This window comes from Prionailurus bengalensis, chromosome X (genome assembly GCF_016509475.1).
Source record: "Prionailurus bengalensis isolate Pbe53 chromosome X, Fcat_Pben_1.1_paternal_pri, whole genome shotgun sequence".
Classification (NCBI taxonomy): domain Eukaryota; kingdom Metazoa; phylum Chordata; class Mammalia; order Carnivora; family Felidae; genus Prionailurus; species Prionailurus bengalensis.
The window spans coordinates 6390625-6404808 of NC_057361.1; the positions used below are offsets into that span (position 1 = coordinate 6390625).

At 42.2% G+C, this 14184-nt stretch overlaps 1 long non-coding RNA gene across 1 annotated transcript in view; it reads right to left on the minus strand.

Moving 5' to 3' along the window:
* LOC122477603 overlaps positions 1-14184 on the minus strand; it is a 363494-nt gene that overhangs the window by 252416 nt on the left and 96894 nt on the right. The window contains exon 2 of the long non-coding RNA XR_006295735.1: positions 3461-3693. This is a non-coding gene — a long non-coding RNA (uncharacterized LOC122477603). The remainder of the gene's footprint in view (positions 1-3460; positions 3694-14184) is intronic.

A 14184-nucleotide genomic window follows, 5' to 3' on the forward strand; every position in this document is an offset into this window, starting at 1 on the left:
GTCTGGGCTGGCTGGAAAGAAAAAGGATGTCAACTTCTGAGCCACAAGTCCCTTAAACCCTCTACCTTTCATCACACCAAGAGACACACTGAAAAATACAGCTCCGGTAAGGATTTAATTAAATTCCCAGCACAGGGCTCTGGGTTGTTTTTGTTTTTTTGTTTTCTATTGTTTTTCCCCATTGTAATCTGGAGAAAATAGTTTCTTCTATTGCTTAACATTGATGACTCCTTCTGACTCCAGATTCTCTTCTCTCTTCAGACTGACAGCGCATGGCAGGCATAAACCTTGAGTTCTTCATCCATTCAGCTCTGGCTTCCAGGACAGTGCTGAGCCGAGTTTGTGCTCCTGGATTGTTTCTTTCTTTAAGCGTTGTGTTTGTTAATCAGTTGAAGGCCCCCACACGCCCCTTCTTCTACACTCATTTACACAAACACTGAGGTCACTGCCTGCTCTAGCTATTCTTACTTTGCCTGTGTTCAGGGCTTGCTTTTCCTAGATTGTAACAAGGATTGCAATGCCTGCCTGGGGGTAAGGGTTGAACTGATTTTGTTAAGGCTCTGGGACTGACCTTGTTCATTAAATCCATGCACAGTCACCTACTTAATAATGTCCCGATCACATTTGGGGGAAGAGGTTGCCTCAGTGGCATAATTACTGAATTTCCCCAAATCTGTACGTAAAAATGGACAGAACAACCAGACAGCAAAACCACGCGTGTATTCACTGCAAACTCCAGGGACACCATATATCCATGAACCACAAACTACAAGGCCTGAGCATCACTGTCTTTGTGGGAGGAAGCCAAGGAAAACATCAGGGATTCTGGCAGACCTAGAAACAGAAGAAACCCAACAGAGCCAGTAGATTTTCCCTAGCAAGCATGGTGGGCCAATTTGAGAAAAGCAGCTGGAATTGAGGAAAGTGCTGTTCGACTCGGTAACAAATGAGTGCAAGATCTCCATGCAAGTGTGAAGGGGCTGGGGCAGCCTGGCCCACACACACTCTTGAAGCTGACCCACCAGGTTCCCTCCCTTCAGGCCAGGGCCCCCACACAGGGAGTGGACTCCAAATTCAGCAGGACAGTGCTAATAGAGACAGAAAAGAGTGACCAGCGAACTCATAATTTTCTTTAATTGACATAATAACAACAGGACAGGGAGATCTACGAAGTTATAAACTATTCTGAATTACAGCTACTTTTAAAAGTTGAGGAAAACTAATTTCATGTGAAAATGAATAACAAAAAAGGATCATAAGTAAATTTGATTTAAATTGATTATAAGGAAGGAGAATATGGAGAATAACATTCCCACAGACAAGCAAAGCAGGACAGCAAATACGTCCTTATAAACACTTGAAAACTACAATTTGCGACCTGACAAAGAGCTAGAAGACACTAATAAAAATGGCACAAAACATGAAAGTACAACACAAGTCAGAAACAAAACCTCTCAGAAAGCAGATGACAGAACTCAAGACAACTACCAGTAAGAAAAACATTTTTCAGAAGTAAAGGAAAAAATGGAAAAAACACAAGAGAATAAACAAATAAATAATGACTTGTAAGAAATAAAGGGTAAAAATGAAATTTTCAAACTCAAAAAATTTGAAGAGATAAAAGGATTTGACCAAATGTGACAAATATTTAAATAGCAAAGAAGATCCAACAATGTTGACAATAAAAACCCCTGAAGAAGAAAGCCAAAACAAGGCAACAAATACTAGAAATCATAATTCAAGGAAATTTTTCACAATAAAGATTTGAAATGACGTATTAAAACAGCAAGGAATATCCCTGAAAATACTGACTCTGAATAACCAACTGAAGATACTATCCTATAAAATTGCTGTATTTTGAAGAAAAAGAAAAGAATCCTATAGGTTTACAGGAAAAATAAAACAGAAAGTGACATATAATGGAAATAAAAACAGACTTTGACAGCAAGGCTTTATTCCAATAAAACTAGAGTAATAGAATTAAGATACTCAAGGAAGATCACCAAAGCTGGTATCAACATAAGGCTCCTGGTAAACATTCAATAGAGAATTTCTTTCTTTTTTTTTTAATGTTTATTTATTTTTGAGAGACAGAGACAGAGAGTGAGAGGGGGAGGGGCAGACAGAGAGGGAGACACAGAAGCCAAAACAGGCTTCAGGCTCCCAACTGTCAGCATAGAGCCTGACACAGGGCTCGAACCCACAAACCATGAGATCATGACCTGAGCCGAAGTCAGACACTTAACCGACTGAGCCACCCAGGTGCCCCTCAATACAGAATTCCTTCTCTACAAAAACATGTTGAGAGTTGAAAGGGAGAGAGCAAACCTTACAATATGACTTCAAAGATCTCATATCACAGCCAATATCAAGAAAGCCATTGATGACAGTGAGGGAGGTCAAGGTGAGGCAAGAGTCAACAGGAAGAGGCTCTCACCAGCCATAAATGAGACAACATGAACCAGAGTAAGGATGAAGATGGCAAAGGATGGAAACTTATCTGTTTAAAACCAGGAGTTCACAGTTAAATTTTTAAAAATTAATTGATCACTTTCTGATGGTTTTAAGAAAACAATCCATGACCTTGAAAACTGATAAAGCTGAAGAATTGAGCATTTATCCTGCCCTTCCTATATGAGCTATACTGCTGTGCAATCAGAGGATAGATGAGAACAAGGCACTCTTTATGATGTTTCTATGGGCAATAAATGAAAAAATGAACGGACTTGGCATGTTAACATCTGCTTCCACCTCCCCCCCCACACACACACACACAAAATCAATCAAAGTCAGATATCATTGTGGCTTCTGAGAATAGAACTCAATAGCACATATAGTCTTGCCAAACAGACCGAATGTGGGTCTCATCAGTCTCTGTATCCAGCTGCAGGAAATACAGACAATGGAGGAAAATACTAATCTTCACTATGAGTAAAGCTATCGGCCACATCCAGACTTTGGGAAATGCAACGGGTCCAACAACCCAGGTTCCCTGGCAGGTAGAGTGTAAGGAACAGCAATGGCAAAAAGGAGTAGAGGAGAAAATTGTAGATTCAAAGCAATTTAAAAGACACCAAATTATAAAAGTAGACAAGAACTGTCATGTCTAAGGATGCATATCTGGGGGGGACAGAACTAGACAGAAATTGAAGACAGTAATCACTATAAAAGTTAGCACCATGCATCCATCCATGGAGGGGGGGGGGGAACAGAACGGGTATAAGTGGAAAGAGACACATACCAGAGCTGCTAGTGCCCCTGGATGTTCTATGACATGTGTCATATTTATAAGGGCGCTTGCCATATAATCTTGTGTGTGCACTTTTTGTGTGGTTTTCTGTGCATATGTCTCATTTTACAGCGAGACGTTTAGTTAAAAAGAAAAAATAATCATCACAATAATGGCCCAAATGATCCAGAAAAGGAGCCATCATACAGAGGTTGGAATGCAGCGGAATACCTGAAGATCTGGAGTAAAAGCAGATGGTGAAGAACACGGAGGTCCCACATCTGGAGGCCAGGGTCAGGGGCCATGGAGTTATAGGCAAGGTTGTCCAGTGTAGTCGGAGATCCCAAATCCCGAGGTAGGCATTCTGGGCGAAGAGGGAGCACGTGGTATCCGCATGAGGCATCGTTAGCAAAAGCACCATGATTCAGCTCCCTGGGGACCGAGCCAGAGCTACAAATCACCAGCTGAAGGAAGGCAAGTTGGAGAAAAAGAACACAGAAGAAAGTCTTAAAATTACGGCTCCACCTCATCCACTGCCACACCAGTATTTATGGAAAAGAGGGAGGCTGTAAATATAAAAGCAATTTTAAAAAGAAAAGAATTCTTCAGAAATTAAGGTGTTTTTAAAGAGAACAGTGATTGTTTCTCCCTGAAGTACATGCTTGTGAAAACTCCCCTGGAGGGACCCAAGATTAACATCATTTACAGACCTGGTCTACAACATCTAACATCTTCCCTTTCCTCTTCTGGATACAGATGGCATGCCTTATGAGCTCAGGCCCTCTTGGCCTCATCTGTCCCTAAGGCTGTCAGCCATTTACTGGTGTGGCCACCACTGCAGTGACCAATGCGGGGTGGGGGGCAGTCTCCGGCTCACTTCCTATGAGCACAGTTTCCCTTGCCTCATGCTGCATGGGGCATCCTTAATTCCCCTTTGCATGTAAGATAAACATATTCACAGTTTCAGGGCATCTCTGAGGAGGCCATTATTCTGCCCCCACATTCCACTTTCCCTGGTCTCTGTGCCCCTAGGATTTCTCTCCTAACAAAATTTTTCTCATAAGCGATTTGCTAGTCTGTACTTCCTAGAGAATCTGACCTAAGATGGTTGGTACCAACAGTGGGCCCCAGAAAGCAGACCCTCAGAGAAACGGGGGCCTGATCACTGGCCACACATAGGATAGTGGTTGTTCCTGGCATGTGCGGGCATCACAGCGACTCACACTGCACCTGTGGTTAATGACGAAGAGGCATAGGTGGAAAGTGAGGTTTGGGAAGGTGACAATAGTGGTGACAAGGAATAAGTGCAGGAGGAATTCTCTGGATGGCATCAGCAGCTTTGCAAGAAATATGCTCAGGGTAGCCATCCACCAATTTAAGGTACATCTTCAACAACCACAGGGCAGATTATATTGAAAATAGAGTCCAAGTTTTCATGTTTCGAATGGTAGAGATGCAAAAGACACCGAACACGCAGCCTGACATCGAAGTCAGAGGCAGACCTTTAATGAGAAAAGAATGGGACTCTGAGACAGAGTGGGGGATGTCTACCAAGACCCGCATGAAAATCTTAAATCCCCAAGTCCCTCCAGCACTCTGGGCTCCCAGAAGCTGCCTCGCTCCCTGGTGTCAGAACCTTGCCTAGAGACCTAACAATGGCCATAGCTGAAGGAGGTATTTTGCCAGATGTTCTTGTTCTTCTTGAGGTTGGCAGGTCACCAAAGTTTGTACAGAGCCTTCAAAGGTTCCCTCCACCAGACTCCCCACTCAGTCATATGCCTCTCTGGGAGGTCTGGGCAGGCAGAGACGGGTCCCTCCTGGAAAGCACTCGTATGCACACCTCCTTTTCTCTCCCTCTCGGGCACCATCAAATATTTTCTAGTTTCTTGGGAGAACCATCTCCCCTCAAGCCACAAACTTCCCTAAATTTTCTGTCTAGAAAGCATCCTCTATCTTCCCTAGGATGTTTGGCTCCTGAAAACCAAAGCCAAGAAGAAACCTTCTAGTTATTTTCCGCTTTGTGCACTGAGGCAAAGCTGCTCACAAGAACCTCACAGAGGCAACATGCAATAGGATAGATAAGGGAATAATCAGGAGGGGACATACAATTTCAAAGAATATGGACACATCTCTGTAAAAATAAGTTACAAAGTGATGGAGCCACACATGCACCCAGGAGAGGGGCATAATTGCCTGTCAGGGCTAAATTCTACATGAAGACATGTAACCCTAAATATTGACTGGACTGCATGCTCTGGAAAACAGTGTGGAGGTTCCTCAAAAAGTGAAAACTAGATCTACCCTACAACCCAGTAATAGCACTGCTAGGAGTTTACCCAACGGATACGGGAGTGCTGATGCATAGGGGCGCTTGTACCCCAGTGTTTATAGTAGCACTTTCAACAATAGCCAAATTACGGAAAGAGCCTAAATGTCCATCAACTGACGAATGGATAAAGAAGATGTGGTTTATATATACAATGGAATACTACGTGGCAATGAGAAAGAATTGAATCTGGCCATTTGTAGCAACATGGATGGAACTGGAGAGTGTTACGCTAAGTGAAATAAGTCAGGCAGAGAAAGTCAGATACCATATGTTTTCACTCTTATGTGGATCCTGAGAAACTTAACAGAAGACCATGGGGGAGGGGGGGTGGGAAAGTTACAGAGAGGGAAGGAGGCAAACCATAAGATACTCTTAAATACTGAGAACGAACTGAGGGTTGATGCGGGTTGGGGGAGAGGGGAAAGTGGGTGATGGGCATTGAGGAGGCCACCTATTGGGATGAGCTACTGGGTGTTGTATGGAAACCAATTTGACAATAAATTATATTTAAAAAATACTCACTGGACTGCAAATATCTACTTGTCATGTATTTTAAAATAGGATGTCATAAAGCAAAACTGAAGGAGAACCAATTCATGCAACTCATCACAACCTTGATTCTTTCCTGATAATTTCTGAAAGACTCGTTCAAATAACACTGGTCCAAACTCCTCTAATTATTACTTGGCTCCATGGAATGACAAGGGCTCACACATCTTTCAGGTGAATTTTTTGATCATCCTGTCTCAAAAGTATGTCAAAAATCACGGCTGGAAAACATTTGTAATACTCAAGCAAGGCACGTATTTCTGAATGGAAACAAAATGTGTATATTGGAAAAAGATTTTTAGAGACCCCACGTAAATGTACATATTTAGCCTGAACAACTGAATCCTTGTCATACAAGCATTGTGCATATACGTTGTTATCCTGGAACAACACTATCCCAGGGAGGCATACACAATAGCCTAACATTTACATGCCGGCCTGAACATCTATCTAACATCAGGCATATTATATGAGCGTCCCAAAATCCAAGCTGCAAATATAAATCACATTTTTGATACATTTTTTCACAGCCAAAAAAGCAATCATCCATTAGCTATCAATTTAAAGAGATTTTAGGGTAATCCCAATGCCCTCAACCATCTATTATGGCTGCTAAGAGTTGCAGTAAATTAGTTTATCTTTGGTGCAAAGTCTCATATCATCCATGAAATAGTAGAAGTTGATCCCTTTAACAATAACATAACATAACATAACATAACATAACATAACATAACATAGAAGTTGGAGGCTTCCCAAAAGCCTTCACGAAGGTGCACTGGAAAGCTCGCCATCTGGAGGATTCTTTTTCCATGCTCTCCACCACTTGAATCATCCTGCCTAATAAACAAGCATGACTGATCAGAGTCCTGCAGGGAGAGCACAGAGGGCTCCTGAGATGTGCCTGAGATGAGTGAGAAGGTAAGAATCCCCTGAGAGGCCAACCGAGATGAACTTCGCAGCCCTCAAAAAATAGAAAATTGACACATTTTTGACCTATCGGCATACATTCAACTATTTTTTAAACAGAGGAAATTAAATTTTTTTTATCAGTCACACTTGACAATTATCTGGAAATACTCCAGATACAGCAAATCTCAGTCAAAGCTTCCTTGTATGCACCAAACAATAGGAACTTCAGCCAAAAACAAACAAACAAACAACAACAACAACAACAACAACAACAACAACAACAAAAACCACTGTATTTGGGGCAACAAGAGCTGAAACAGAGCCAGTCTGCCTCTAAACTATCTAATCTATCTCATTATAGACATAGGATTATCTGATATCTTCCTGTGTTGTTTACCTGGAATAAACTAAAGAATGGGTTTAAATATATTGCCTTTAATGCACATAAAGGGAAAATAAATCTGAATATCTTAGAAAGAGATATATACAATCCGGGTGGATATCCCACCAATACAGATAAATAGAGATGACAGAGACAGATAAAGACAGAGATAAATGTTTCCAAATTTCACGTTAAAGTTTCCAACTTTGGGGCGCCTGAGTGGCTCAGTCGGTTGAGCATCCGACCTCGGCTCAGGTCATGATCTCACAGTCCGTGAGTTCAAGCCCCACGTCGCACTCTGGGCTGACAGTTCAGAGCCTGGAACCTGCTTTGAATTCTGTGTCTCCCTCTCTCTCTGCCCCTGCCCTGCTTGTGCTCTTTCTCTCTCTCAAAAACAAATAAACATTTTAAAAAGTTTCCAAACTTGACTCTCTTTTTTTGCTTAATTTAAAATAATTTATCCATACATCACACATTTGTCTGAACACAGTGTGAATCTAGATTCTAGGCATCAGATAAATATTAAAGGAACCAAAATTTTCATTCTGCACCAACACAAGCCAGAAATCATTTTTAATAATTTACAATGCAAGGAACAAAGAGCTTTTCCATTTCTCTCAGTAGAAATTCTCATCTATTAGCCCTTTCCCACCTCAGATCCTAAGCTCTCCTTCCTTCTCATGCACCTTGACATACATGTGAGAGGTAAGCGTCAGTTGTAAAGCCAAGAAACACATCTCCACCATTAATGTAGCTGGGTTTGGCCAAGAAAAACCACCAAGCTGGTGAAATATGTAGACAGAGCCTCAATAAGCAACATCATTTGAAAGCAGAGTACATTGTCCAATGCAAAATTGAATGGCTACATAAAACAAACGGATTGTGTAAAGATTTCTTGTCGATACCCAATGGTTTACAATTCTGAACGCTGGATCTTTGTTTCTTTCTAGCTATCCTTCTGTCAGCCTTGCTCTCTTTTATCTTGTGTTGCCCAACCATGCTGAATTTTTTGCCCTGCCTATTCATCCCCTTTGCACATGCCAAGGGATTTTGGTCTTCTGATGCTTTCTCTTTGCCAACATCCTGTTTGGATTATTGATAGAGAGGCTGGATCTTTGGAAAGCTCTCATCTTTGAAAGAGTTGTCAAGCTGCAGTTTTGCAAACTGCAGAGCACAAACACTTCAATATTTATGCTCCTTCTATCGACACTGAGTAAATTAGACTCTGGAATACCTGCATTATCCAAACCATCTGCTTCACTGCATTTTTTTAAATGAGTAGGTGGGGGGAAATTATGGGCATTTTCTCTTATCTCTTGTTGCCAGGGAGACGACTTTTTCTTGGTAGGGATAATCCTAGAATCTCAAAAGAGCTAGGATGCAACCTTCCTTCCCCTCTTTCTTCGAATGAAATCTGTGTCTTCCCTGGAGAGAGCTTTACACCGGCTACTCAGTCTCGGAGGACATTATAATATCCCAAGCTAGTCCAAAACATGCCGGGCTGAATTTTCGCTTTGCACTTCCACGGTCAGCCGGCACCAAATGGAGGGGTCCGCAAAGTTTGCCTCAAAAAACAAAATGAGTGTTTTATAAAGGGTTATTCTGTCATTTGGGCCCATAAAACTCAAGGGAAGCGAAAAGATCCACTCTGCCCCATCGGACTGAAAGCCGTACTGAAAGAACCCCTTGTGTGATGAAGACAAAATAAAAAATAATTATGTTCAGTTCCATGGGGCTTTCTTCCTGAAAACATAAAAGAGAAATCTGCAAGCAGAGGGGGAAACTGCCCACGGTGTTCATATCCTCGGGGGTCTTGGAAAACATCATGCCTCAGCGTACGCAGCCTACATGCCACTACAAGAGAGAACACACTTAAAAGAACTTGTGAAATACTGTGTTTGTGGATCATGGGTTTGCTTGCTTAGGTGGAGGGTAAATCGCCAGTAGCACATTTTGTACCAGGAAGGTGACTGTGCCCAGAACAGAAACTGGCTGCGGACAAACAAGTAATTTGCATTCTGCTTTTGCAGACAATCGTATTCCACTCCCAACCCACATCATATTTGCATAATTCGTTTATGAAATGCTGTTTTTCATTCTCTGGAACCCACAGCTGCCGCTAGGGGAATGGGCACGGTCCACACCCAGCTTCAAATTCACTCCTGCATAATGCTCAACGAGAGGATTTTTGCACACAGTTAAGAAGGAGGCCCAGATGCTCAAGGAAGGCAGGCCTTGAAAGACTTTCTGCCTTCTGCTTAGTGTGACATCCAAGAAAGCATGGCAAAGAGACCCCAAGAACCCCAACTGGTGATGGCAAAACAGTAATCATTGATTTGGGGGCTAGAAATGATTGAGAAAAAAACTTTACCTTGATTCACAGGGAAGCAGGAAAATTAGTGCAAGGGGGACCTGAAAGTTTAGCCTCAATTTTTAATGTTAACTAAGCTGTACAATGTTAACTAAGCTGTACAATAACATGGTACACAATAAATGCCATGTAACGACCAGTAGGGTCTCTCCCACAATAAATGCCACGTAATGACCAGTAAGGTCTGAGACCCTTACACGAGGTTTACTAACTTGTTTGTCTCCATTATTACCAACAGCAGTTCGGTGAGTGTGTAAAATTATTACCGTGCCCCAGAAGACACGGCTTTATGTATCAGAGCAACTCAGTGGGCCAGCTGCAGCCACACAAGCTGGAAGCCTGCTAGAAATGCACACCCACGGGCTCCACAACAGATGTGCAGGATGAGAGTCCACGGGAGGGGGTGTCCAGGCGTTAATAAGCTGGCCAGGCGAGGTTGAGGCACAGGTCTGAGCACCACTGGTCTGGGTTGTTTGGGCCCTACACCATAAAACCTCCCATGTCCTCATTCATGTCAGTAATTAGCTACCTCTCTCATCGTTGAATACAGAGACATTTCATTTCTAGTACCGTGTATGATGCATTCACATCACAGAAATATAGACCATATTATCCAAGACGCTATTTAAATGCATTAACTTCATAGGCCATAATTTACTAAATCCTTGAAGCAGACCAAAAAAGAAGGAAATATTAAGAGGAAAGGTAGGAAAAATTATTTAGGAAATTATGCTGCCATTAAATATAGTATTTGAGAGGAATGTGTAAAAATATGAAGAAATACATTATAATTAAATGCAGAATACAGAATTACATATTTACCATAATCACACTCTTAGGTTATACATTTTTAAAAGGACGGGAAAGACAGTCACTAAAATGTTAGTAGTCAATGTCTCTGGGTGGTAGAAACAACAAATGATTGTGTTTCACCCCTCTTTTTTTTTTTTTTTAATTTTTTTTTAACGTTTATTTATTTTTGAGACAGAGAGAGACAGAGCATGAACAGGGGAGGAGCAGAAAGAGAGGGAGACACAGAATCTGAAACAGGCTCCAGGCTCTGAGCTGTCAGCACAGAGCCCGACGCGGGGCTCGAACTCACGGACCGTGAGATCATGACCTGAGTCGAAGTCGGACGCTTAACCAACCAAGCCACCCAGGCGCCCCGAACCCCTCTTTTTACTGTGTCTGATTTTCACTGTTTTTATCATAACACAATGAGAGGTATTGCTTTTTTTTAACCCTTATTATTTAATGTTTTTATCTGTTTTTGAGAGAGAGAGACAGAGTATGAGCAGGGTAGGAGCAGAGAGAGAGGGAGACAGAGAACCTGAAGCAGGCTCCAGGCTCTGAGCTATCAGCACAGAGCCCAACTCAGGGTTGGAACCCATGAACTGTGAGATCATGACCGGAGCTGAAGTCAGACCCTTAACTGACTGAACCACCCACATGCCCCGAGGTATTGCTTTTTTAATGAAAAATATACTTTAAACACACATTAAGGCAGGACCAGTCTATAAGTGGCTAACACAAAGATACAACAGTAATGCTATTTGTCACCCTCAAGTTCTCAATCTGGTTGATATACTCCAGATATGAAGCATTGCCGAGTCTCTCCTGGATTTGCTACTAACAGATAGATATAGTGATACTATTTTACTAGCCCATCTTGTAGAGCACATCACACACATTAAGAAATGGTCCTGACAGCCTAGAAATACTCTGTTAAAATAAATGTAACATAAGGGGTGGTTTGGGAATCACGTAGGTGTCTAAACAGGTTTCATTATAAAAAGGAGGACCCATTGAGGTTAAGACATCCGTACATAATTCATCCCTTCCTGTCCTCCTCTCTAGGCCTCACCCACTACCTGAAAGTGACAGGTGGGGAAAACCTAGGAAATACAAGTCCAGTGATTTCCTGACTAGGTCTCTAGCTGTAGATGTGCTTTCAGCTGAAAACCACCCCAGTTGCTTCTACCCTTCAAATCTTGCAATCCCAGAAAGGCAGGCACTAGATGGATATTCAGAAAGATAGAAAAAGTTATTCTGCAAAATGTTGACTTAACCTTGGAAATGTCCTCTTGGCTTTCTCAAAGGAGACCATCAAAGGATTAGAATGGGCCTAAAGTCTGGGATCTACTTACTCTGGGTCAACTGTCAACTCTTGATTACATTTCAGTCATTAGCAATATGAGAATGATACCTGCCTTACAAAGTCATTGTGAGTACACAGAATGCAGCGTAGGGGCACCTGGGTGGCTCAGTCGGTGGAGCATCTGACTCTTGATTTTTGCATGGGTCATGATCTCACGGTTCATGGGATCAAGCCCGGCATCAGTCTCCATGCTGACAACACAGACGGTGCCTGGAATCCTCTCTTTCCCCCTCTCTCTCTGCCCTTCCCCCTCTCACACTTGCTCTCTCTCTCTCTCAAAATAAACAAATAAACATTAAAAAAACACACACACACATACACATACAAAGAGTGCAGTCTGTGCCCCAAGCAGTGGATATGGTTTGGGGTAGGGGCATCCTAGCAGTAGTAGTGAATATTATCTGACTTAGGACAGGAGTCTACCCCTCCACTTTAAGGGACCAAAAGGGAGAAACACCTTGCCAGTAAGCATATAAACTGGTATCCCCTCCTAGGAAAACAATTTGGTGCCATCACTCGCCCAGCTCTTCCAACCTTGACTGTGATCCAAGAGAAGCTTTGCACAGGTGTGCAAGGATTCCTGACTGAGAATACGTCCTCAGCAGCATTGTTTACAAAACCCAAAGTCTACAAACAACGCTGATGTCCTAAGACAGGAAAATGGGTAAATTATCATGGCATAGCTCCCCAAAGAAATACGTTACGGGAGTCAAACTGAGTGAACAAACGACATCTTACAAAAACCTTAGAAATAAAGGCTGAATGAAAAAACCAAGTCCCCATAGGATATTCTTTGTAAAAAAATATATTTTTTAAAAAAAGCAAAAGGAAACTACATATTTAGGCATCCAGATGTGTGTGATAAAAACAGTGAGAAAGTCAAAGTGAGGGAATGAAAAACCCAAACATCAGACTTTTAGGTATTTGAAGGGCGAGGAGGCAGAAAAGATAAGGAAGCACAGGTGGTGTAAGTGATTAACAATGTGCTAAGTCTTGGGTTCAGTGGCTGCTCGATGTATTATTTAGGGAATGGAATAAACCAGAGCTAAGGCCACACACGGACCAGTGATCACAGCATGCCTGATTCCTCCCTTGAATCCTGCGTAAATGTGACAAAAGATGGACACGACATTTCCTATAAAGGGTGTCCCTAGACTTAGAAAGAAACAGAATCAGGGGCGCCTGGGCAGCTCAGTTGGTTAAGCGTCCGACTGTTGGTTTCAGCTCAGGTCATGATCTCATGGTTTGAGCTCAAGCCCCCTGTCAGGCTCTGCACTGTACTGCGGAGCCTGCTTGGGATTCATTCTCTCTCTCTCTCTCTCTCTCTCTCTCTCTCTCTCTCAAAATAAATAAATCAATAAATGAAACTTAAAAAAAAAAAGAAAGAAAGAAAGACACAGAATCAGAAACAGAGTTTATTTTTTTTTAATTTTTTTTTTAACATTTATTTATTTTTGAGACAGAGCATGAACAGGGGAGGGTCAGAGAGAGGGAGACACAGAATCTGAAACAGGCTCCAGGCTCTGAGCTGTCAGCACAGAGCCCGACGTGGGGCTCGAACTCACGAACCGTGAGATCATGACCTGAGCTGAAGTCAGACGCTTAACCGACTGAGCCACCCAGGCGCCCCAGAAACAGAGTTTAACAGAGTAGTTAAGAGGGAAGAAAACAAGGATAAAGAAGGGATGGAAGTCCAAGCACCTACAGCGAAACAAAGGGTCCTGAGCAGTGTCTTAGCCCTGGAGGAAAAGCCGAGAAGAGGAAGGATGGTGGGTGGGAGGCTGAGAAGGAAGGAAATAACAGGTAAGAAGTTCACCATTCGAGAATCATCAGGCTGAACACTGGAACACTCCCACAACGATGTAATGCCAGCACTTGGAATTATCTACCGAGCTCAGTATGAAGTGATTCTCTGAAGATGTCTTACTCCCATTAACACCTATACTTCACATGTATTTGTTTTTATTTTATCTCCATATCCTCACTTTCCTTTGAAAGAGAGGGGGAAAAAAAGAATTTTAACATCCTAAAAGAAGCTGTATCACTGCCAGAAAAAAAAAAGGGGTTTTACCAAAATAGTAATAATTTTCGCACTTATTGAGCAATTACTGCATACCCCACATTCTGTTAAGTGCTTTCGTTTGTGAATTCATTTATTCTTGCTACACAGAGGCAGGGACTCTCAGCATCTCTTTATGCTTGAGCTGGGAAAGCTAAAACACTGGTTAGGGCATGACAGGTTAGATCTTTTTGAAGA